At 44.2% G+C, this 26,579-nt stretch overlaps 1 protein-coding gene and 1 non-coding gene across 2 annotated transcripts in view; one reads left to right on the top strand and one right to left on the bottom strand.

Annotated features, from left to right (window-relative positions):
• Window positions 1-11,305: 11,305 nt before the first annotated feature.
• TRNAN-GUU (transfer RNA asparagine (anticodon GUU)) lies at window positions 11,306-11,379 on the bottom strand. Its single transcript has one exon. It is a non-coding gene; the product is annotated as a tRNA-Asn (tRNA).
• Window positions 11,380-14,554: 3,175 nt separating this feature from the next.
• MAPRE2 (microtubule associated protein RP/EB family member 2) overlaps window positions 14,555-26,579 on the top strand; it is a 91,934-nt gene continuing 79,909 nt past the window's right edge. Inside the window, exon 1 of the mRNA XM_072852530.1 lies at window positions 14,555-14,569. The gene's annotated coding sequence lies outside the window, so the exon portion shown is untranslated. The remainder of the gene's footprint in view (window positions 14,570-26,579) is intronic.

The raw sequence follows: 26,579 nt of genomic DNA, 5'->3' as shown, positions 1-26,579 counted from the left end.
TGGTAATTTACCTTATTATTGGGTTCCAGAGTAACTTTTGTGGGTGCCCGGCATAGTCACCTCCTGTTGACTGCATCGTGCCTCTTGGGTGGGAAGGGGTCTGAGGCCAGAGCTCCAGGCACGTTGGGGGCACTCGGGTTAAAAGGTAAAAAATAAATAACTATATCAACAGAGCAAGTAGAGAAATGAATAATAGTAAGAGATTACGGTTTTCTGAGGATTTCCTCAGATGTTTCTGGATATCAAATTGTAAGGTTTGACCAAATGCAATATTTTGTGGGAAACTTGTGGTTTGGGAGGACAGCTGGTCAGGGAAGAAAAAAAAAAAAGACTGAAAAGCTTTATTTCATCTAAGACAGAAATTTTGTGCAAGGGAAAAAAACCCACTTTCTTCCAATAGGTTCTACAAAACAACAATTTAACCTGTCTAATTGTGACATTTAGGAAGTGCTATTACTTATCCTGAGACAAATTTGATTTTTATATGTTCTGTAAACAAAGGCTGCTGTTATATATTATAATAGGGTCTGTTAATCTGAACTCTTTCCATTTGTTTTAATGGGAAATATATTGCACATTTTTGGCTACTGTAAAAAGAAGTCACTAGTCAGGAATCCCTTCCTCTAGTTAATGAAGTAGTAAATGAAGAAACAGAGAAGCAGCTGCAAGCTGGAATGCTAAGTTTTCTCTTCAGATAGATGTATTTACATGGATGCTTTAGTGTATGTCTTTGCTAGAAGAATCAGCCACACATTTGCTTTTCCTATGGGTTTGTGTGATGGGCAAGGCCCAAATGCTGACAGAAGAGCATCTAAATCGGTTATGCATTAGAGAGATTGATGTCCCTTTTGTTCCTCCTTTCTTTAACTGCACTCACTGATGAAGATGATGCAGATAATTAATTACATCTATGAAGAATGAAAGTGAAAGGGCCATATTCCCTCCTCAGCCGTGACCCTGCACTGGATTAACATCAAGGAGGTTGCAGGGTCAAAGGAGTTTAGGGAAAAGCCTTTGGTAATAAATTATACTGAGATTACATCCTGTAACCTAACTGGAACTCTTCCATCAGCAATTAAAGATTCAGCGTAAAGAGCTCTTAAAAAACTAAAAGTCATCGTTTCTCCCTGCAAGGAAAGTGGGGCTGAAGATGGATGTGCTTCCCTAAGGCTCTGCAGGGCAGATTACTCAGCAGCCTTTTCTGTTCCAGGGGAACAGACCTGGGCAGCCCTTACCAGGTCACAGCTGGGCCTGTAGGTGCTTCTCTTACTCTTACTCTTCTCTTTCCCTCTTACTGGGTTTGAGGGAAATCTTGAGGGACCCAAGTATGTTGCTTTGCCCTTTCCTTTGTCGACTTGGAGTCAAGTCGACAAAGTCGACAAGTCTGGTTTTTCGCTTGCTAAACAGGAATCCATATGTGAGCTGCAAAGCAAGTTTTGTTAAGAAATAACCTGCAAGCATCCAGCCTTAGAGATGAGACAAATGTTCATTTTGAAACAGTTTTGGTAGGTAAAGCCAGTTTGCCAGCCCACCCTGCTGCCAGCTGCTACCTCCAGCATTGTTGGTGGAACATGGCAAATGAGCTACACAAAACCAAACAGTTTAGTTTAACTGGCCATAAATGGATGGTTAGCCTGTTCCAGGCACCTCATGATGCTAGGGAATGTATGTGACCCAAACTCCTCTCCGTTGGGGGAAACAAAATCCCTGCAGAGCAACTGTAACAGAAAGTGGCTGTTTCTGCAGCAATGGTCCTTATGCTGGTGTTGGTGTTGGCGTAGGATGGAAACGTGGCAAGTGTCTGAGGGAAGGAAACGCATGTCAGGATGTCTACAGAGAAGACAGCCTTCACAGTACGGTAGATGATCAATAAATGCCCCGCCCAGACCTTCCATGGACCTCAGCATAATTCTCTCTAGTTTTAAAAGACATTTTAAAAGACATCTCGTTTCTGGACATTCGGTACCTGAAGGCTCTGGGAAATGATATCCATGAGATTGGGCTGTTTTGGCTTAGGAAATCACAGCCATGGTGTGCTGTGGTGTGCAGGGCACAGGGTAAGCCACACTGCCCACCATGACCAGTGGTGATGGATGTGGGAGCATCTGGCCATAGCTGAGACCCAACACACCTCTCACTTACAATGCTGGGACCTCGAGCAGGAGAGAGGGACCAGCCAGTGGTGACCTGCAGCTAAATCTCCAGACCACAGGTCTCCTGAGACGGCAGGTCTCCTTGTGGGCATTTGGACTGCACGTGCTTGAAGATGAGGGGATGTTTTTTAGCTTGACTCTGTCTCTCTGCTCTGCAGCCTCCCTTCTGCACAGTGAAGATAACAATTCCTGCACTGCTCAGGCACACACTGATGACAAAATCATCCACCAGCACCTCAAACACTGCTGTGCGGAGTTCCAGAGAAGACCATACAAAAATAGCATATCTTTTGATCTTCAAACTCTGTTAAATGCAGCCTGCAGATGCAGTAAAATCCTCGAATTGTTCTGTGGGCACAAAAATAGGTTTCTTGTCACTACGACACAAAGCGACAGGATTAGGACGAAATTCAGGAGGTTTCAGACACTACCAAAAAAGCCAGAAAATTCCTTTGGCTTTGAGTGGCAGGTTTCTGAGGGCTTAGCCACTCTGCATTACCTGAGAACACTCATATTTGGGATTTTTTCCCCTTCGAGAGGTGTTTGTGACCTGTGGAAAGCAGCAGGGCTCACAAGCGTACTTGACCTCCAGGCCCAGTTTCATGGTTTCACAGTTTTAGCACCATCTCATGGGCGGTGCAGAGTGGTGCCAGCGGCATGGCACTGTCATCGCTCTTCTACCATGAAACATCCAACCGCCATGAGCCCTACTCTGCACCCTTCAGAACAGATGGTCCCAAACCACTTGGTGGTGGTGAACCCCTCTGCGCCTCATCTTCGGCCCCAACCCACTCCCAAGGCAGGGGGTGGTCTCTCTTCCTAGCAAGGGGAAGGGTTGGAGACCCCACAGGTTTCCCCCATCTCTATTTCCAGGCCACCCTTTCCATCAGTTAATGGGGACAGCAGAGCTGCTGTGCTGGGTCTATATGGGGTCCGTGCATCCCTAGGGACATGGGATCCCATAATCTATGCAGCAGGAGAGGTCCCATAAAGACTGGAGAAGAAGCTGGGTCTCAGCCCTGCTCCTTCACACAGAGCTGCTCAGAAGGGAACAGCAAGTTTCCTCTAACACTTGAAGTTTCCTCTAACATGCATAATGCTTTCCCATGTCTAAAATAACAGGGTTACAGCAAATTCAAGTTATTTATTTCATAGCTTTGGGGATTTCCCCCCCTACTTTTAATTTTGTCTTCATTTCAACACACCCTAACGTAACGCCCAGGGGAAACTATCGGGTTGCATTAAAAGGGAGGGCAGGCTCTGCGCCGTTTCTCTTTTTCTCCAGGCCCTCGTTGCTGGTTACCATTACAAAAATAGGAAAAAACATCCTACTCGGAGATCACCTCCCCTCAGCATTTCTGGCTCCATGACACAGAGCTTAAAAACATAAAACACTAGACTCCACGTGGGCAGGACATGACTAACAGTCCATCTGCGGAGCAAAGAACTAAAGATAGGGCCCCGACAGCTTCCTCGGCTAGCTCAGTTTTCGAGAGCAGGTGGGACGGTTTTGGCGCAGGGGGTGGTTTCTGAGAGCCGGTGGAAAGCGGCATCTCCTTCTGCAGGGCGGCACCTTGCGCTGTGCCCCTCGGGCGGTTCCAACAGGGCTGCCCAGCCGAGGCCTGGGGACTCGGGGGAAGCCGGCCAAGAGGGGCGGTGCTGGAGCCGCTTCCAGCCCCAGCGCCGTCCCGCAGCCCTCGGGCGCCCGGGCACCGGCGGCTCGGGGGAAGCCGCGGGGGCTGCACGCCCGCCGGGGCCTCGCCGCCAGCGGGGCCGCCCCGCTCCCGCGGGAGCCGCCGGGGTCCGGGGCGGGGAAGGCGGGCGCGGCGCTTAACTGTATGCCGAAGGTGGAGGGGGAAAGGAGAAATGAGAAGAGAAGAGGGAAGAGGAGAGGGAAGGGAAGAGGAGAGGGGAGAGGAGAGGGGAGAGGAGAGGAGAAGAGAAGCAGGGAGAGGAGGAGAGGGAAGGGGAGAGGGAAGGGAAGAGGCGAGGGAAGAGGAAACGAGAGGAGAGGAGAGGAGAGGGAAGAGGAAAGGAGAGGAAAATAAAAGAAAAAAGAAAAGACAAGAAAAGAAATAATAAACATAAAAATAAAAAGGAAAATATAGAAATAAAAATAAATAAAAATAACTTAATAATAACAATAAATAGTAATAATAATGCAGCCAGGCGTGGGTCGGTGCACTCGCTGCCCCGTGCGTGGAAACGCCGCCGGGCGGGCTGCTCTCACCGGGGCGGGGAAGGACACTCTCTCGGGGCGCCGGTGCCGTGCCGTGCCGTGCCGTGCCGTGCCCGGGGCGGTTCACGTGGCGCCTCCCGCGTGGGGCGGAGCGGAGCGGAGCGGGGCGGGCGGACAAAGCCGGGCTGTCAGCGGGGCGGGCGGGAGAAAGGAAAAGCGGCGGCAGCGGGGAGCGGAGCAGGTGAGGCGAGCGGCGGGGCTTGTGCCACGCTGGCAGCGGGAGTGGCCGGCTGGCTGCGGTGCCCCGGGGGGAGGCCGTGCCGTGCCACGCGTGGGCGGCCCGGCGGGGCGTGGGCGGCTTTGTGCGCCGCGGGCGAACGGATCGCCCGTGGGCAGTTCGGGGGGTCGCAGCCAGCGGGTGAGGGACGGCGCTGCCCGGTGCAGCCACTGCCTCTGCCTGTGGGTCCGAAAGTACTTTGGGAAGGGAGCGAAGCGTCCGCTGCTCACTTTTGGTAAAAAAGGAAGCGAAATTCTAGCTAAAACGCTCTCTTGACTCGAACCGAGTCCGCTATCCTCTGGCGATTACGGCAGAAAAATCTCAGGAGTGTTGCAATGCGTAGCATCACCAGAGAGTAATTGGTATTTAGGGGGCTTAAGGACTGCGAAGCATGTTCGTGTGTTTGTTTTGTCGGCGTGAGCGGTTGAGCAACAGAAGAGTTGTTGGCTGGCTCTGCAATGCGTTCTCTCGAAAGCGGGAAGGCGCTTACTGCCGCATGAATTTAAAAGCCTTCGGTACATAACCAGTTTGCACGTCGCCGCTGAGTTTGCGAGTGTCCGAAGCGGCTTCTGGTAACGCAGGCTTGAAAGGAGCTTTCGTGGGGTGTGCTGTGGGATAGGGAAGCTCCGTGATGAATACATCCCGTTCCAGAGAATGCACCTAAAAGCCTGATGAATCAGCATGCTGCATTCCCTGACCGAGCGTGGCGGCTCCTGCGAGGAAGGACGCAGCAGTGCAGGGGGGATGCTAACGCTACCTGAAGCTGCGAGCTTCCTATGCAGTACTGGCACATGGGAGGTTGGGGGGGGGTGAATTACCACTAGTTTTTCATTTTAAACAGCTTCTTCTAATAATTTGAACAACCCTCTGGTGCTTTCTGTGGTGAATGAGTTATAGTCCTTTTTGTACTTTACTCGCTTCCCAAAGGGATATTTGCTTTTTATCTGTTGCCTCAAACTGTGTAGCAAATGAAATGAGGCTAATAGTATAAGCTCATAACTTAACATAGCAAGAAATCTAAAGCGGTAAAGAAGGTGAAAATTTTTTACAAGAAATACTGTAGCAATTTTGCTATATTTTAAGAGAAGATAAACACTGAGACAGAGATGACATTTTCAAAGTGGAATAGCAGAGCAGTATTTCAAACAAAGCATCGTACAGCTTAAAGGTTATTTTGCAAGATGCACTTGCTCTTTTAAAAGATACTTTTGAAGTCAAGTGAATTGTGTAAAAACTTCTACAGGAACAGTGGCACAGGGTAAATCTTTTAGTCAGGGTTCTGATTGCTTCAGCAAAGTGCTAAGTATTTAGAGGAACCATCTCAAGGGCATCTTGAAATATTCATTATTCAACGGCTGTGTGAGCAACTGTACATGCTGTTGCATCAGGATGCCCAGGTCACGGGCTGAATGCTCTCCGAATCCTTGGTGTACATATGCTCACCCCATCTCTCTTCCCTGAGATACAGGGACTCTTGCTTCAATCCTTGTTTATCTCTTTACTCACATAACTGGATGTGTGGGGCGGGCCTTCACCCAACCAGTGAGAAGATACAAAGAGCACAAAATGTCTTTGTCTCATACAGGGGTTGTCCACAACCACTGCTGAGATTCAATGGCTGCTTGTTAGTAAAGCCCTTGCAGTGAAAATCATCCCCAAAGTGGAGGACAGGAGGGTTATGACGCCTTAACTCACCTACTGCCCTATCCTGTGTGTGCAGTCTTTGAGTTATGGGAAGCTCTGTATCTTCCTAAAACACTCAAGATTCATGGTACTGCTGCTGGAAGAGTGAAGTTTCATACTGTCCCTAGTAGAGAAAGCTGGCTGAGGTGCTATATAATCTATTTAAATACAACCAAGGACTTCAGAAATGACTAGCAGTTGACAAATTTGACTTTTCCTGAGGGCAAGTTTGCCTCAAATTCAGCCTACAGAATCCCTTGCTTCAGCTTCATGAGGAGAGAAGGGTCAGCTTAGTAAGAGAGGCAGGGAGTCGGGGACAGCAGCACACAGGGCAGTGAACGTCTTGTGGGCTTGGTGTCTATGAGATACCTACGCCTTTTGGAGATGTTTCAGAGGCAGGAAAAGATGGATATTTTTCTATGACCTCACTTTGTGGGGTGTGCCATGGTAGGCTGGTATAAGTTGGCCAGTTGCCCTATCAGACTGTATCAGAACATCTGGTGCTGAGTATGGTTTGGTCATTTGGGGTGTCTTCTGCTTCTTTAAAACTTTTGGCAATGGGCCACTTAGCAGGTACCTGTTCTTCAGGGTTAAATCTTCCTGTAGCGTATCTCTTCCCCTGCGAAGGAGCAGGGACTCTTGTGCCATCTTTTGCTCCTCAGGCGGGAGAAGCTTCCTGTCCACAAGGGCAGGGGGGACAGCTGACTCGGAAGGACATGGAGTCTTTCTAAAGTGTGTTGGAAATAACCTAGACATTGGCAATGCTGACTGGTAGTCTGGGGCTGGAGTAGTTATTTCAGCCCTATGATTTCGTTTGTAATGGCCTGATTTAGTTTTAGTTGTCTGATGTTCTAAATCTAAGTCCTCTCTCTGACAATAAACCCCTCAAATCGGGTTGCTTTCAGCTCTTACAAGTCCAAGTGTTCTCAACTATTTATCATTGTCTCTTCTGGCTAATTTGGCATTTTTCTGTGTTATTTTTTGACCATTCCTCCAAATGCCAGTGAAATATTTGGAGGAGTTAAAAAACAAAGGATACCCCCTCCTCCTCCCCCCACTCCTAAATGGATAATCACAATAATTCATCATCAGTTAATCTTTGAAAAAACATTTGGGAGCCTTCAAAATTACTAAAACTTTTGCTAAAACATGTCATTCAAATTCACCTTAAAATAGTTTTTATCCTGGCCCTTCTTCTCTTAAACCTTGCAACACTGAAACCTTAATACAGTCAAGTTTTTTAAAAAATAGCTTAATTCCAGAAGAGGGAGAAACATTAGACTAACACAATTAGGTGAGTGGAATGCATTTTTCCTCAGGCACCTCTGGAGAGTGATACTATATCATGTTAAAAGCCATAAGCTGTTGTCTCAGGCAGAGTTGGGCTGGGCCGGTGTTTGCATGAGACAGGGGAGGGAGAAGTGCCGCTGGTGCAGAAAGCCCTGGTGGGGAGCGTGTCGATAGCATTGCTCTGAGTCACTGGGGGCCCAAAGACCAACTGTTGCATGATGGCACATGTGTTGTTGTTGGGTGAGGTTTAAATGAGATCCCGAGCCTTTCAGCACTTTTATATATATGATTTATTTATTTATTTTTATGCATGTATATGTACGTGTGTATGTGTATAAAAGTCAGTGTTTTGGCTTAGCTCCTTTGAGGATAGCTACAACTGCCAATGTTGAAATCCTTGCAGCTTCAGCAGGGCTTGATTTCTCACTGATGAAAAGGTGAGGTGATTTGGGGAAATCCATGTATAGCTTTTGCATCCTTTTTGTCGTGGGGTGGCTGCGGGTGACCCTCCCTGCTGACGGTCTCTACGATGCCTGTCTCTAGGAGCAGTGAACTTAAAGACTGAACTCTGGTAGAGCAATGGGTGCTCTAAGGGCAGCAAGAGAAACTATGGGGTTTAGTCTGTCTGCAGGAAAGGTGAGTGGGGAAAGAGTCTCAAACAGGGTGGTTTTTTCAAACAGGGTTTGAAAAGACACTTCATGCTCTGTAAGGAAGAAGCAGTGACTCATCTTCTGCATTTAGGAAGGTCAGGTGAGGGAAAAAGGGACTGGCAGCAGGGCTAAAGAGAGGGGAGAGGAGAATGCAAAACCTGAACTGCAGGGAAAGGATCCAGAAAACAAGAATGCTCTAGGAAAGCTGTCTGGACAAGCATTTATCATATTGTTATCTAAAGATACAGTTGGATCTCAGAACGGTTTCACGTTGCATTTGTCCCTGACGAGCTGACCCGTAGCCCCGGCGCGCAGTCGCAGGACAGGCAGGATTAAGGTGCAGGCCTGTTCTGGGAGCACTGCCCAGCGTCGGCAGCCAGCAGCAGGGCTGCCCTGCGCTATTTTTATTATGGCCATGTCCAAAAAGTGTTTTAAAAAGGCTGAAGGAAAGCAACCCTGGTGTCTAACAGAGTCCCTATAGCAAGAGCAGAGCTTCAGGTGGGGATAGTATGCTCAAATCTGATCAGCAGCTGCTGCCCTAAAGAGAGGGCAGTGCTCCACAGTGGTCTGGTAAAGATGCCTGATGGTGCTGAAGAGGAGGAGGAGGGGTGGTAGAGAAGATGAAAACATGGCAAAGTTTGTGGGGAGAGCCTTGATGATCCTGGTTGAACACCTCCTCGGTTCCAGAAGCTCCTGTGTCTTGTGCTGAAGTTTTCTATTCATCCAGCTTCATTCCAGTGAACCTTGAATGACCCCAGATTCCAAATTTATCCTATTTAAAGTTTAGAAACCGTTCTAATGCTTTACAGGAACCTAATCTTTAACCTGGTCTCTTCTGAGAATGGCTCACCATGTTACTTTTCCACCTTCTATGAAGAAGCCAGTAGTATTTCTTCAGCAAGGCAATTTCAGATATTGAGTATATCATTCACTCATATTTACCCTTTTTCCTGAAGGGATAAAATTAGTAGGGTCCTAACACTGGGTAATCTACCACACACATAAATGGCAAGCTTTCAGGTTGATCTAATTACCAATGCCAAACCACATAAAAATAACAAGTTGCCAGAAAATACAAATCCCACGTAGATTTGACAGGTGAGAAGGGAGGAAGGATGTAACATGCAGGTCTACCAGCTATAAGCTTCAGACACCTAAATTGTTATAATCTAGTAAATCTTGATAGAATTGTTGAAGCCAGCAAGGAAGAATCTGTCTCTCATTTCACCGCATGGTTTGGTTGTGCAACATCTAATGTGAAATGGTCAAATATCTTCTCAGGCTACTCCTTCTAGAGGAATTTTATTAAAATAGGCTTTGACCTGGTAACCATTCTATGTCCCGATTAATACTGGGCTGAATATATAGTGGTAACAATCTCTTCAGAGAGTTTGAATCACACTGCAAGTGAAGCATGTCACGTTTTATCAAAGGAAAACAATATGTTTTGTGTGGCTTTACAATATTCAGACTAAGTAGAAACGCTGTGAGTAAACTCATTCTTGAAGCTTCATTGCAATATGGCACTTGAAATCTCATGGATCTCATGACTCATCTCTGCTGGGAATGTGGCATCCCTTGACGAGTTTATGATTCTGAATCCAAGAATATTTGAAGGTCAGAGGCAAAGACCCAGACTAAGAGGCAAAACTGAAGCAATAGATGATTACCTCTCTTGATTTCCATCGGAGTCTGGAGTCCTTCATGTCTGATATTAGTTCAGAAGACATCATCTTGCAGGAGTACCTGCAAATGCAAATATTGTTTGGCAATGTTTTGGTCTTGTGGATTTGATGGCCAAATAAATACATTTCCAAACACCTGCGAATATTGTCTGCTTTGCTTTGTAAAATTGGAAATAGCTCATTGGCAGATGGCATGAGCACATCGTTAGTATTAATAGACCTATACACACAAAAGGAGAACAGGTGACTTCTGTTTGTAATTAAGCTAATCACAGAGGTGGGAGAGAGCTCCTGTCTTATCAGGATTACTGCTTAAACTCAACTACTAGACTGCACCAACAGAGCAAATACTTGCCTTGGCATTTGATGCTCATGCAGCCTCATCTGCTTCGGGGTTTCCCTGGCGTGGTTAGGGGCCAGGGCAGGGTGTCCCACTCATGCAGCTCTCTTCCACTTCAACAGGTTAGTCTGCAGGTCTGCTGTAAAGCTGAATAATTTAGTCATTACCAAACAATCAGATATTTAAAAACCCTGACATAAATGAAGTGTGCAACATATACAGACTAAGCCTTACAACTGTTCATTTATGTTTTTCTGCAAAATTCTGTATCTTTTCCCCCCAGCTCAAGTTCTCAGCCATTAGTAATTGCAGTAACTGCTTATAGTCAGTTCTAGTCTACTTCTTTCAACTGCATTAACCCTTTAACTCCCTCATGAGCTTTGGTGTCAATCATAATAATGAGAAATATTTACAAAAAAAGCAGGAAATTTAGAGATACAAGAGACTAGATAGACATTGGCAATTGGTTGTGAGCATCTTTACGTCTCGTTAGCAAGCCACGGGAAATTTGCTAGGAATATCCATTTCTGTAGGGGAAGCAGGGGTTGCAAGGTGCAGCTGTAAAGGCTGAGGAATGTCAGAAGAAAACTGCATTTGCTGAAGTTTTGAACAGCAGCTCTAGGTTGGCTGTCTCTTGGAAGACTTTTGAAGTGCAGATTAAATAATTCCAGATGATGACAAAAAACTCTGTTAAGGAAAAACAAAAGGCCTGGGCTTTCAGCCACTTTGGGGTTGTTGTTTCTGTGCCTGGAAAGAACTCTGCACCCGTTCACTGCTGCCACTCTGGCAAGCTCCTCTGGAGTGCCCCTTTCTTTCTCATATAGTCCCTCTTAACGAGAGATTTTTCCCATTCTTTATTTGTGTTGTGTCTCTTCCCTGTGGGGTCCTGGTTTATGCCACAAAATTGGCAGTCATTTTATGAGTTTGCCTTTTTCTTTCCTCTGCCTTTGCTCAAGGGACCGGCTAGCCTCTTCTTTTTATAGAATGGTTTGGGGTGGAAAGGATCATCTCGTTCCAACCCCTCTTGCATGGGCAGGGAAAGGGGAATCGTCCCTGGGTGGGCTCGAACCACCAACCTTTCGGTTAACAGCCGAACGCGCTAACCGATTGCGCCACAGAGACTCCCGCTTGGCCGCTTTGTGTACCTTGCTGACGTGGGTTCCTGCTTGTGTGATGCTTTAACACCGGCTCTTTAAACCCCTCCTCTACCAGGCGGAGTCTTGGTTGCTGTTTGACAACTACTCACTCTTGTTTTCCAGTCTGATCGTGGGTGCAGGGGGAAAGGCAAGGCACCAGGAAAGGGGTACAGCCGAGGTTTGCAGGTTAGCCTTACCCCAGCCACGCAGCGGAGCCAGAAAATGCTGCGGCTTACCAAGAGGAGTGAGAATATTCAGTTATTGCATCCAGGGCTTGAACACGCTGCTCCATCAAACCGACAGCTTTTGATCCGGGCGGCTGTGAAGAGGGAGGGGACTGTGGGACAAAATGGGACTAAAACTCAGTCTCAATTTTCCCCTGCACCTGAAGTATCAGCAGTCAGGCTAATACTGTACTTTAAACATCGATGCCTTGCTAAGTATGAGAGGATTTTGAGAAGCTCTTGCAGCCGTCCTTGCTCAGGAAAGCAAATGTGGTTTTAAGGCTTGCCTTTGCATGGTAGCAGCTGGCAAAAGCAAGATGACGTCAAGAGAGATGGGTATGACTGAAGTGCTTTCTCAGTGAGGACTAACCTACTCACCCCTTGCTTGCAGCTGTGTACTCACCTCTCCTAGTTTCGGCTGCTAAAATATCATCTGGTCAACTAAGCTTTAGCAAATTCCTGTGGTTATAATGGCAAAAAGTGTGATTGCTCTTACAGCTGCCTAATGCTGTGTTTGCCAGTAGGACAGTAATAAAGTAGTTCTGGCAGGCAGTGCAGGTGTACCCTTATAGTTGTAAGAGGTGTTGGTGATATTCAGAAAATAAGATTTTTTTTTTCCCCCCATGTGTGGGCTTTATTAGGAGTCACTCCCTGAGCATTTTCTCTCTTGATTTTATTTGCTAGCTGCTACAGATGAGACCATACTCAGTTTCACCATTTCATATTTTAGTATTGGGGTATAGTTACTACCAGCTAAAACAGCAGATCCTTTAAAAGTGAAAGCATCATCTCTGGTATCTTCCCAGTCCTGTATTTCTAAACAGAGCATGGTTTCAAGCCCCAGCCTGGGAAGTGCATCAGTACAGAGCTGGCTGCACTGAGCACAACACACTAGTGCTCGTATCCCGATTTCTGGTCTTGCCCATCTCCTGTGATATTCCTCCTCCTTCCACCCCCACCTGTGGATTCCCTCCCTATGCCTGGGGAACATCAATTCAAAAGAAGTGTGAACTCAGCCGAGGATGTCATAGATGACCTGTTTTGTCAGTCGTCGCTGAAGTGGATAGAGAGGAAGCTTGCCCATGGTGCGCACCTCTGCTGGAGGACCTCACAGTGGTAGGAAAGAAAATGAGCTTGTCTCTATTTCTCCCAACTTTGCATTTAAATAGAACTGCTTTCTTTACTCTTGCATGCTATGTTTAATTTGTGAACTCGCCAAGATGGTATCTTTTTCCCAGAATCATTGGACTTTCTTTAAAGGGTGAAATGGTTTTATTGCCCTTGGAGAACGCTGCAGAATTTTTGCATTCACGTATGGTAGAGCATGAGATTACAGACTTCCAGCCGCAGAAAGGGACACGGGTATCTGTCCTTTAAATATGGATTTTAAAGTAAAAGATGCTTTATCTTGCCCGCAGAGGTACAGAAGCAATGAAAAGTGAATGCTGTAGTTTATTAAGCAAAATTTCTTGTTGCAATGAAGGCGGCTTTTTTCCTCCATCTGACACTCTGGGAGGTGGGGGAAGAGGAGCACAGGCAGTATTAAGCTTATATTCTAATTTTATAGTAAAAGTTCTGCATGGATATATATATTTTAAAGACCAGTTAGCATTTTCAGACAGAAATGTCCTGGTACTGTGCAAAGGGATGAATGTTCTTCTTGTAGTACTTTTTAAAGTTAAGATTTGGCCCAAATCACTAATTCTCAAGAAAATACCTCAACTCTTCATATCAAGATGGAACAATCACTTCAGCTTAAATACAGGAAATGTTGGGCATAATAGCCATTACTTGCACAGATCTTGTTAACAAGAACATAATTTCCTAATCACTCCCTTGAAAGCAAACCCAGATGATAGAAGCATAGTTGAGCTCCTGCCAAATACCTCAAGAACTCCAGTTTCACACCCAAGCTCCTGCAGGAGTGCCAGGATAACCTCAGCTATTCAGTGAAAAAAACCCTTAAGCCCTATGCTTATAGTTCCTTATACTTGTATTCTTAAATACAAAAACAATCAGTTGGGATAGTACAAAAACTTGAGTAAGAAACAAGAATGCAGACATCTAGATGTGTTTGTATTACACACCAAGGCAATATATAACTCTGCAGGCAATATTGCCTTAGTGGCAACATCCTAGTCCATCTGCCCATCCTCTTGAATTAGGCCTCGAGAAAAAAGAACTTTTACTTTTTTTTAAGAGGTAGAGTAGTTAGAGGACAAAAGAACAGATTCTAGTTTTTATTGGTGGTGGTCCCTCCACAGTGAGGGCATGTGTGTGATTTAATGAGGCATGCAAAGGGCTTTGATCTTCCATCATCTTCATGATGCAAGTGATGAAAACAGGAGCCTTCACTGGTGGTGGAGGCTCATCAAGAGGTGATGCAAGTGGCAATTGCTGCAAGTCCATAGATGTGTTGGTTTTCAATATAATGCATCTCTAATACAAATAAACACTAAAAGCTCTTAGACTTCCCTCAGGTTGTTAGAGCAGTGCTTTTAAAAAGCAAACAATGGAGAAAGCTCACCCACTAAACATTTGTAGCTCATGTTGCAGGAACTGCAAATATTAGAGACAACTTTAATTTCATTTATCTACATTTTTCCTGTTAGCTTGTGAAACTATCAACTAGCTATCTACTTTTTAAACAGAGTATATGACAAGTTGACAAAATTACTGTCTTGCTCCAGAGAAGTTTTTTATAGGCTCTCTGGGTTTCTAAATGGGATGAAAGGTGGAGCTAGTCATTTAGCCACACCCACAGTGAGGTTTATAAAAGGAAGTTTTTGAGGCGAAGCTCTTTTCTACCAGTCTATGACAACTGGCAGTTTTATTTAACAGGGTTTTATCTTTTAAAAAAAACAAAAGAAAATTCCTACTATGTCAAGGCCTCATAGAGGTTCCCATAGTGGGGATGCTCCTCTAAATGAATCTTCGAAACAGCAAGGTAAGGTAAGTCACAGAGTCTGCTTTACTACTTTCGTTCATTTTTACACATAATATTTCTGTGGCAGAGAGCTAAATATTACTGTCATTTCAAAGGTCTGTATTTTCTCTACCATGTATAATTGGAGTTTTGTTCTCTGTAATTTGGTATTCCTGTAACACTAACTCAAATGGAGAAAAAACAACCTTAAAAAAACATCCCCAAACTTATTAGAGTTTGGAGAGGTTGCTATTTGTCATAGGGTGGTCAGGCTTTCAAGAGTGATGAGTTTGAGGGCTAATTTTCACCACCTGTCCACAGCACTAAGGTTAACGTGGTGGCTGTAATTGCGCTGCTGTTCATAACTCACACCAATACTAATTTCTCAGGCATACAAATAAAAGATATGCTATGCTTTATTGCACAATTGCTGTGACTTAGTCATGACTTTTTGATACACCCAGGAATCCTGCCATAATTTTTTGGTTTCTACTGTATCACAGTTTCCTTATGTATACATGCAAATAATTGCTTGTAAGTTATTCTGTTCAGCAGAAGTCTCGTGAGTTACTGTGGATGTCCCTCAATGAGGTTAGGTGCTATAAAGGTTTGTTTGCTATTGAACACAGGTGTTCAAGTTGGTACAGTAGTTCTGTAGGCAGGTCTGTATCAGTTTACAAGATCATCAACCGAAGTCAAATGCATTGTATCAAAAAGTGATCATAACAACGTAGGGTGTGTAGCATGGATGCGTCAGGAATGCTGGTCAGCATAAAAAAAATACCTATCTCATTACACTGGTTGCCTAGCTCTGGGCTTATTGCTGGTGTGATGGTAAAGCAGAATTGTAAGGAATCGGAGAAAGGGGAATGAACCTTGAAAGTACTTTTTAGGAGCTCCCTTCAGGTCTCTGGGAAAATGGAAGAAGGTTTGGACTTCTTTGAAAACTTAATAAGCAACCAAAGACAAGTGTCTTAAAAGTTAACTTTTTCCTCCATTTACTTTATCTGTATGTAACTAGATCAGAGAAGAGTAATAAGTTTTCTCTTGTGAGCCTTCAATTTAGAAGGAGTAGAAGTCACTAATATTTTTGTTATTCATTGTGCCTAAAACATAGGAAGTATTTGAGGGTCACTAGTCTACTAGTTGTTCTCCAGAGTATACTAGTATAACTACCACATGCTACAAAAATAACCCAAGTAATGGTTTCCACAAAGCTGGTGGTGTTGATGGGTTCTCTTTTTCAAGCTGTAAGCAAAACTGTGACTTAATGTAGCTGGTAAAAAGCTGACTACTGGCCTCTTGGGCAAAGTGGTATGACATTAGTTGGAGGCGCTGTCAGAGCGTTTTGACTTTGTGTGATTAGTAGACATGAGAAAATAAATGCATCTTGCATTTGAATAGACACATTTTCCACCTTGATAATGCTGTGGTTTTTCTTTGGAGCTTTTCCTGTCAATATTAAACTTGTAGGAAGCTTAACTTGAGCAGTGTGGTCATTTCTGCTTTTTACCATGTGTTTTTACTGATATGTAACAAATTGTGGCTGTGGTGGATTGTGGCAAGAGGAGTCTTGTTTGACAGCATAGCCATCTCCTGCAAGGGAGTCCCCTTGGCTTTATCTGCTGCCATTCTTCCGGGAGGCTGACCTGCTGCAGTTAGATTGTTCGTAGGTATTTTTAAGTGCCTTGCATTTATTTTAAGTGCCTGATGTAGACCGAACTGTTAAAAAATATTTGCTGTTATCTTTTGTTGTATTAGTATAGTAAATGGGAGAGATGAAGGAAGAGGAAGATACTGTCAATACTGGCAGAGAATCTTAGCTGTCTCTGCTCTTGGATACTTTTGGATGGGTCTTCTGAATCGGGGAGAAAGTTTGATCTTTTTCAAGTGGGTAAGGTAGAATTACTTACTTTTTGACATCGCTGCGTAGCTTAACATGTGTTTGTAAATTTGGTCACCCCTCTAAGCAGGGATTAAAGTGACTTCTGTCATTTTGTGACTTGAAAAGCAATATCTATGGAATAAAGTACTTATCCAGGTAATTCTGACACTAACCTGCTATTCAACAAATGAGTCCAGGGACACCGACTGCCTTACAGCCAATTACTTATTACAGTTGATAAATTTAGATAAATCTTCAAAAGGCTACTTTTGAGTAGCCAAACTGCAAGCCTTAGGGTGCCATCTTCCTCTCCTGATTTGATTTTTGGAGCCACGTATGTACTAAATGCAGAAAGTCCACGAAGATGACTTCTTCGCGGCGAACTCAGTAATTAAGAGGCAGATGGCCAATGACAATCTCTTAGTAACTTATTTCTTTGAGGTGGTGAATGGAGACTGACCCTGACAGCTGGATTACTCTGACATGGTATACTGTTAGTCCCTTCACATTTCAATGCTTTTGCTATCAGAAGATTCAAGCACTAAACTTCAGCATATTTGGGCGGATGCTAAAATTAAGTCTTGCTCTGGATTCTCCCTCCTTCATTCATGCATGGCAACCCAAGTGTGTTCAGAGCCGAGCTGGGGGAGGGATGTGGGGCGGCTTGCAGGTTCGGCTGGGGTGGGTGCAGGGGTGGTCATGGAGAAGGGGCTGGTGTGGGTGGCCTAAGGGGGTCCATGGGGAGGAGGGAGGTTCCCGGGAGGATGGGGAGGGCAGAGTGGAAGGAGAGAGGCCCAACCACAATGGCAGCTTCTGAGTCTTGGCCCAAGCCTTTAAACCTTGCTGGCCCTGCACAGCCTTCAGTGTCTCTCCTTGTTTCCCATCATCTCTTCCTCTACCACCAAGAAAGTGAGTTTTCTGACTTCTGGATGAGGACAGAAATGCATTTTTCTTTACATTCCTGAGTCAGCCAAAGCCAGTTTTACCTGTACCGCTGAGAAGACCCAAGCTGACCCTGCTTAGCTGGGTGCCTTTCTGCTTTATGAATCAGCACACCACTATGGATTCTCCTGTTCAGCTGTCATTTATTTAGATTGTAGGATCCTGAAATCAGAAGGGTGTTACAGATCCTAAAATCTCTGCAGTTTCTTTAACATGACTGGATTTCCTTAAATAATATTTTTTTCTCAGGGCAGTGCTGTCAGAGGAAAGAGTCAGCTGGCTTTTGCTGCCCTAGTTTAGTTTAAGTCAAACCAAGTTGCTGAGTTTAAACAATAAGCCTTGTAGACTTGAGTTTTTTCAGGTTTTGTCCACCTGACAATCATGCATATAGGCAACAAATTCCATCACAAGGAAGAAGCCTGAAGTTCAGCTCCTTTGTGCAAGCTGGAAGGGGAGTCATACAGGATGTGGTATACAGTGAAAACTCTCCTGAGATAAATGACATCTAAATAACAAACTGCGAAAGAAATATAACTGCCAGTCAGATGTCACTTGGCCCGAGACAACATTTTTGAGGTGTGTTTGTTAAATGCTTGAAGGCCACATCAGGTAAAGGATGTGATTAGCATCCTGTGTATGACTTTAGGATGATGTATCGTCTCTGCTGCAGCAATAATCCTTCACTGGGATGCAGGGACTACAGGCAACGTGTGATCATGTTAGAAAACAGGATAGAGAAATCCTACGATGGGCTTGTCAAATGACAGGGAACTTATTATGTAGCTGTGAAACGGACCAACAAGAAACGTTTGTCTGACCGATGGCAGTGATATCTCTTGTCTTCCTTTGAAAGGAACGCGTAGCTACTGGTACAGTTCTGTCCATTAAAACAATGTGGCACGGAGGAGTTGATGCTGCTTTGTTACAGCATTCACTGTGTGCTACTGCAAGAAATTCGAAGCCTTCTGCTCTTTGACCGTGAAGATCTTATTCCAGGTTTTACTGAATTCAGATACACAATAAGACATAAATAAAATAAGTATGTTATGCAGTAGCCTAAATGCATTCATTTAAATCCACTAAGATTGGTGGTACAGGGTGTAGGGCCTCTGAGTTATTTCCTGTGTATGTCCCGCTGTGCAGGATGGTGTTTATAGACTTATTTTTTTCATGATGACCTGTTTACATTTGATAACTCACTTCTAAAACTTGACATTGCAGGAAAAGGTTTGCTCAGAGTGATGTCTGCAGTAAAACTGAGTGGTATTTCTCCCTTTCTCATAGCCCTAAGCGTGCAGGCTGGTCCTGGAAGGTGCTGGCGAGCCCTCTCAGAAGTAATTGATGGGAGCTGTGTGCTTGCAGAGTGCTGCAGCAGGGCCTGGAGCTGGCCCGAGCTTTATGGGGGAACCACCCACTCTTTTCTATTATATGAGCATGAGCGAGGTGTTAGAGGCTTCTAGCCCACAAAGCTGATTTGATTAGAACATAAAAATACATGTTAGAAGAAAAAGCACTTAACAACAGGAGAGAGATCTGATAGGTGGGAGTAAAGCTCTTTAATAATATATACCTTCCATGCCCGATGTATCCTGTGCAGTTGGGTCCTTCCCTCCTATCTTTTCTAGTTCTCTGATTTTTTGGCTTCTGAAGTTGAAGAAATTCTGCACTGTCCCCAGGAGAGTTTATTTTCACTTCTTGCTGGGCTTGCCTTTTGGTTCGAGTCCCGGGCACAAGCCCAGTACTTTGCTCGGGCATCTCCGGTTGTCCGCTTGCGCATCATGTTGACCACGGAGGGGTTTCACTCCCAGCTCGCCCCACGGTGTACGCCCACAGCTAAACCCCACAACAGTCAAATACATAGCTCTGTGTGTGTGTGTGTAAACATAAAAACTCTCTTTGAATTGGATTCTCTCACCGTGCTACTGGATGCCTTTCTGTTGGTATCAAGCAGAGACAGGCCCGCCTCTTCTGGGATGTGGACTGCCAAAACGTGTGGCTTTATTCCAAATTAACAAATCAACTCTAAAAGAAGCAGCAACTTGTGTTCCTGAATGCATTGAGTTCTTAGTGTCAGAAAACTGTTACGCTGGCTTGCACGTCCTGTTTTCCTGCGTGGAATAGTAGGGGAAAGAGCACAGCACTTCAAACAAGAAAAGGTCGTGAGCATCTCTACTGACTAAGGAAAGCAGGAGTGTTTCTGGGATTAAAAATCGTGCATTTCCCAGTGTAACGTCGTGTCACTTGCTTAAAGTTGAGACAGCTTCAGTTGTATTATTCTTTACACATCTTGTACGTCAAAATATATTATCTTGATCATTTTCATATTCTGGAAATTAAACTTCAACATCGATTTGTCATCAAAAAGGAGTAGGAAAGCTGAACCCTGACAGTATTCTCTGGGATATAGCAGTTTCTCAAAACCAACACATCACACTGAGGGAGAACAGAATAATGCTGAAGTAAAATGATGTGCTCATGCTCTCAGCAGGCAAAAGGCATTTAGTTTGATAAGGTGCCAAGCAGTGTCATTTGAGAGCGCTGCAAAGACTTCCAGCTGTCTTGCGTATGCTAACTAAATATCTGGGTGAATTAGAATTTGTCCCTGTGAATATTTCATCAGAAGTGACCTTGCCTGATCTGGTTAATTCAAGCTCAAGTACAGCTTGTTGCAATCTCCTGATAATATTTTTGACCAAGACTGCATTTCTCTGAGCATCCTACCCAATGCTGAAGTGAAGGACTGTGTTTGCAGAAGCATAGCAGGGCTCTCCTCTCAGCTGCTTCCCAGCTTGCTGCGGGAGATGCTGCCCTGCTCTGTTGACTCATGTGGAAGGTGTGGTGTGTTTTGACCAGGAATGGAAGGGCGTAAGAGTCGCAGCAGAGTCTGAGACAGGCCCTGCAGGGAAATCAATCTTATGGGAAAGCGTAGGTTGAATCTTGCATTTTTGCTATGTGAGTTAACGAGCAAGCTGACTACCAAAAAGGGAGAAAAATTGGACTTATACCATGAGCATACATAAACTGCTCATTGGATTGTGAGAAAGAGACCTGCTTTCAGCTGTGGACGCTATCTGGCTGCTCATTTATTCCACAAGTTACGACCTTGATCCACCTTGGGCAGGTTCAGTAATACCTTGTTACAGGGACTTCCAATAGCTGACTAATCTTGCTGAAAAGAGAAGGGCTTTGTTAAATGAGTCCATGCTTGGGAAATAAGGATTTCATTTGCAGAAGTTTTATTTAGAGCCCCAAAATGCACGTTCACCTCTTACACATGCATTTTATATCTAGCACTGTTCATTAAAGCAGTTGTGCATGAAAATATCTGATAGTTGCCATCTTGGGAGCGCTGGATGCAAAGAGGGTAAGTGAGTTTGTGCAAGACAGGAGGTGTGCCAAGCACTCTTTCAGGCTCAGCTGAAGGATGCTCTGGTCACTCCAAAGAAAAACAGCTACTAGGAGGCTGCCACTACAGAAAGTGCCACAGTTTGAAGAAAGCTTAGCTAGCAACATTAACAGGGGCTAGGTCGTCTAGGGCAGATTGCACATGCCTGAGAAGAAACAGTAAGACTGGTTCTTCTGCACAGGATTTGCTGTACTGGCAGGTTTATGAAAGAGGGAAACAAAACCAAAAAAAACCAAATACTGAAACTGCCAGAGTTTTGCTTCCCAATCTAAGCTAATAGGCTTTGTCTTCTAGATGTGAAAAATTGGCCAGTATAGAAGTTTAGTTAACTGTAAGGGAAATAGCGTGCATGTAAATGGCAAATCAATCCAAAGTATCCGTTTCTCTGGTTAAGTAGTGACTTTTCTTGCTTAGTTTGGACAGCAAACAGAAAACATAAGTGTCCGGGAAAGGCAGTGAGAGAAGTATCTACACTTAAATTGTGTACACTACTGAAATTAGTTTAGTGCTCCTCGAAATCAGTACTTACAGGCAGTGTGCTGAAGGAAAAACTTTCCAGAGCAGAATGTTGTAGAAGTTTAAATTCAATCTGCTACTGTAGAATAACTTGGAGACTTCCCAATTAGCTTTTTTCTAATGAGCTGAAGTGATGCACGTGCCTTCAAGTTAGTGGACTGGTCCACTGGGTTCCGTGGCTCTTGTCTCCAGAGCAATGTAAAGGAACAATAATTCCCATGAGCTTTGCACTGCAGCCTCTTGGAGGAAATACTGCAGCTCAAAAATGCAGCCTAAAAACTTCTGATTTGGTAGACTTCAAATACAAACTATCCTTTCAGAACAAAGCAACATTAACTTGAGGGGTTGAAGTTTGTCAGCCAACCTTTTGAACCCCCTCCCATATGACTTGCTTTAATTGTGTAGTATCGTGGAATACCTAAATGAGATAACAAGCTGTCACTCTTATCTCACAGACTGGAATGTTTTCCTTCAAGTTGAAGTTCACAAGCTGTGATCAGGTGGCAATGTTATTGTAACTGAAGGAGTAAAAGGTATTTATGCAGCTTTCAAATACAGTCCTGCTCTGAAGAACCCCTCAATGACACTCTTCGTTTCCCTTAATATAAAGTGGAGACCCATTTGTAGTTTCCAGCTCTATAAACACTCAAGATCCAAAAATCTCAGTTGTCTCCGTGCTCCCTCTGTCAAATATACAGGTTTTGCGATTTTAGCTCCAATTACTTGTGTGGGGTCATTACCACAATGCAAGTGTCCTCAAGCTCCAGTGCCTTTTAGCTTTCCCATTTTGCAGGAAGGATGCAAGGTTCCCCTCAGTTTCTGATAGACCTTTTACAAGTCCAGGCTTCTGATCCTTACTGAGAATATAGGTAGCTATTATATTTGCCAGTGAAGTTCTGCTTCTCTTAGTGATCAGACCTACTGCCACCTGGGTAGGGTAAGCAAATTGTCACTCACTGTTTTGAAACATTAATAAATACCAAATAGCATTTCTCTGCCTACTCCCTCAAGGGATCCAATCCTATCAGCATACCCAGATCATGCTACCTGTGCCAAACACTGCAATCGCTGGCTGCTTTCAGTCAAAATATGTGCAGAAGAGTGTGAAGTGATGGTGTGCCATTCCTCCACCCTGCAGACAAGGATGGTTGAAGGACCAACTCAAAACATGAGATACTAGAGGGGATCTACCCCTCAGCAGCTTGGAGAAGGCTTAAAACATGCTCCTCCAGAGAGTTTCATGACCACCTGGCTGTGATCATGTCATTGAGACCACCTGATCACTTTTCTCCACTGGGTAATGTAAAACATTAGCATAGTCCGTTCAGCAGAGATTGGCACCCAGGGATGATTGTCGTACTGTGGATCTATGGAAAAGTGACTCTTACATGCCACCTAGGAAAACTGGATGGTTGGGACTGATTAGGTGAAAATGAGAGAGGAAAACACTCAAACTTTTTTGGCTTTTGGTTTATGACTCGGAGAACATGTGGTGATCTGTGCAGTACAAATGAGGTGATGCTACACCCTTCAATGTGTCTTCAGCTGTCATGTGAGCACCTTATCTAATCAGAGGTTCACAGGACATTTCCACAAACTACAGCCTTACAGCCTTCATAGGTTTGTACATCTGTAATTGACCGCAAGTAATCCATTCTGCTCACACAAGAGAGGAGTCCAACAACTCTTTATCTGCTTCACCAGTGCTGTAGAGAGCAAAACTTTCGTTTTTAGATTCATATATTGGATATTATGTATTATAAATATATTTATGTATTATATGTTTAGATTCTTAAGGACTGAAATAAAAATCAAGATACAAGACTTCAGCTGGTTTTACCATTGCCACAGATACTGGAATCTATCTTTAGATCCTTGAGTTAATCCCATTTTCCTGTTCAGGAACTTGAGGCAGAGAAAGACATGCCAGAACTGTTAAAAGGGCTGAGATGGCAGTCCAATACCCTAACTAGGGCTCTCTTTCTTGGGGAAGGCAAGCAGGCAATGAGCAGCCTGCAGTTATAATACTTTCACACGGAATCATTGGATGATACAGGTTGAAAGATATAATCTTGTCCAACCCCTGTTCAAAGTCATCCCAAACAGATCAGATTGCTCAGGAACTTGTTGAGCTCTGAATGTCTCAAAGACTTTCAGACTTCCCAGCCTCACTGGACCCAGTGTTCAACCACGCTTGTGATGAAAACACTTTTCCTAACATGTAATCAGGATTTGCCCTGTTGAAACTTGCCTGTTGCCTCTTGCAATGCCAATGTGTGCCTTTGAGAAGATCCTGGCTCCATCTTCTCTACACCCTCCCCTTAGGTAGCTGTGGGCTGCAATGATACATCCCCCCATACCCTAAGCCTTCTCTTCTTCAGGCTGGACAAACCCAACTCTCTCAGCCTCTCCTGCATCATCTGCTCCAGCTCCTAACCATCTTGGTATAGTAGACTGGGCTCCAGTATGTCTGTCACTGGTTTGTGGCTCCCCAGTACACAGGTACTTCACTTTTGCAAGCCCTGAATACAGGGGAATAATTACTGCCCTGGATCTGCAAAGCCAGCCCAGTGCAGGGTTGTCCTTCTCTACTGCAAGGGCATGCTGCTGAGTCTTTTCCAACTTGTCCACCAAGACCCCCAGGTCTTTTTTCTCTGAAGTTGGTCTACAGCTAGCTGGCACCAAGCAAGGTCATTCCCTCCCAGGGGCAAGAATTTGCGTACTTGCTTTCCAGGCCTGTCCTTGCCTCTTTCCTGGTCTGAAATAGGCATAGGCAGTGAATGTTGCACTGTTTTAGAGATTATTTTTACTTTTTAAAGAAAGCTACTGAATTCTGTAACTTAGCAAAGATCCCCGGTCAGTAAGCTAGACAACTTGCAGGCATGGCCGTGTGCTCATACCAGAGCAGTGTGTTAGAACAGAGGGTTGGTAGGAGCATTTATCCCCCTTTATGTGGCCACCTAACTGATTTTTGCTGAGTATTCTTTGATATGCTTACTTTTCTTCACTCACTGTAAAGAGAGATCTGAAAAACTAATCCCACAATAGAGGGGGATTCAACCCTTCTAATCTCTGGCACCCTAACTGGGCTACCTGTATTTTTCTCAGACATCTGGAAGTGTAAGGGTTACAGTGAAGGCTACCATTTAAATTTAAGTTACTTCTTGAGTTTAAATGTCTGTCTTTTAAAGCTCTTAAACTAACTTGTTCTTCTAAATATTTTGCTGGTCCCGGAGCTGGTACATTTTAGATCCCTGAAGTAGTTCTGAGAGTCCTGCAGTTGCTGTAGCTGCCTGTATAACGCTTCTATGGAAGTTATCTTTGGGGTCTTCCTACCATGCTTGTTCAGCAGGCTTGTTTGCAAAGAATGTCAACCTGGGTAATTCAACATATTATTATGCCATTAGGACTCCTCATGTTAAACTTCAGGTTTTGCTGCCTTAAAAGAACTTCAGAAAATATATGTCAGGTCAAAACACAGACACAGGTTTTTGGGTTTTAACATCTGAATGTATACCTTAATGCTTCTTCCTTGAATCTTCTTTGTAATTATAAGTTGCTGATTAGCCTGTAAAAATTCAGCCACAAAATGAAGCCTAAAGCTGGGCACAGGAAAAGATAAATGTACTGGAAACTTGTGGTGGGTTGACCTGGACTGAAGCAGTTGCTGCTAGCTGGCCTCCATATGTCTTTTAGTCCTTTCATATTGAAGAGGGAAAAGCTGACACGTATTCTCCCATAGCTCTGTGTACCCACCAGTCTCCAGGCCATATTTGAAGAGGAGTTTGTGTGCTTTTAAAGCATAATATTCCTGCCCACTCAGTGGAGTTGTTCCCTGTACCCATTTCCGGTCAGCAATACCAGCCAGTGAGTTCCTGCCCTCCCAGTTGTGCCAACCCAGCTGTTGATGGTGCCATGCTGTGGGGAACTGCCCCAGATTTATTTTTTTAAATCTGCAAAAAAGGTAACTTTGAAATTAGATCCCTTTCTGCATCTGCTTCAGAGTGGACTGGATTCAGAGTTGTTCCAGAAAAACTGAGGGGCAGCCCAGAGATATAAATAAGGAGCAAACAGTTAAGGCTGGAATGCCTTAAGGCAATATTATTGCCAAATTCTTCATAATGTAAAACCGTAGTCAGTGCTGGCTTTTCTTGTCTCACTATAAAACATATGCATCACCGCAGCATAACTTTATGTTTATAAAGAGGGAAGTATGAAAAAGAAATGTGTTAAGTGATTCTAGTGTATGAAACAAAGCAGACACCTGATCAGCTCTAGTTATTCTTAAGTGCATTCTGTAAGATGGTATAATGCCTACCAGAAAAACACATCAAAATGCATAATACATTAGTATGTACAGAAGTGCATCAATAGTAAACTGCAGTCAAATGTGCAAACCACAGGCAGGTGCCAAACTAAATTGATGATTAGATGTAGAAGCCAACAGATGTAGGCACTGACAGTACAAGTAGAACAGATTTTTAGTTAGTGTGATAGAAATTGAAATACGGACATCAAAGACTCAGAACTAAAGTTTAAACAAAAGGATGCTTCAAGTAATTGAAGGAAGATTGTTTTCTCAAAAAGGAGCAGAGAGATACTTTTTTTTGGTTGAAATGCAGTTAAGTATAATGTGGCAGCCTGCTGCTAAGTACAAAGAATGATAAATACACATTCTCATGTTTGTCCTATCAGGTCTGCCACCTACAGCTTGATATACTGGTTTGGCATTGCTTGTTATGCCAAAAAAAAAAGTTTGCCAAATCTGTCACACTAGCTAACTAAAATCACATGAACTGAGTTCTGTTACACCCTTTTGAAGTTAGAAGATAATTACTGCATCTCAGAGTTACTAGGCAGGAAGGCAGGGAAGGTATTCGTTAATAGGAGGAGGGCAGGTAGGCTGCTGCACAAAGGTAGGTGTGACACTGCAGTTGGCTGGAGCTTTGAACCCAGCATTGTCTCCAAGGCACTTGCATCTTGGAAACTCCAGTTTACAAAAGGTTGAGGAAGGATCGGGAGAGGACAAGAGAAATGACAGAAGTTGGTTTACTGCTCTATGGGGAGAAAAATCTAGTGGCTTCCCAAGCAGGGGTAGAAGAAGTCTTCCTGAGAAAGGATGCATGTTCTTTCCTACTAAGTTGTTAAGTAGGACATGCTTGGATTTACCTTATATGTAAATTACCAAAAAAAGATTGGTTGCTTTGTAAATGAGAGGGAGGGAACAGAGTTTTATAAGAAGTCTCTAGGACCTTTTCCATGCCAATAGATGACTTGAAATCAGACC

Source organism: Ciconia boyciana, chromosome 2, assembly GCF_034638445.1.
Source record: "Ciconia boyciana chromosome 2, ASM3463844v1, whole genome shotgun sequence".
Taxonomy (NCBI): domain Eukaryota; kingdom Metazoa; phylum Chordata; class Aves; order Ciconiiformes; family Ciconiidae; genus Ciconia; species Ciconia boyciana.
The sequence above is the reverse complement of the archived record's forward strand: the minus strand, read 5'-3'. Positions and strand labels throughout refer to the sequence as shown.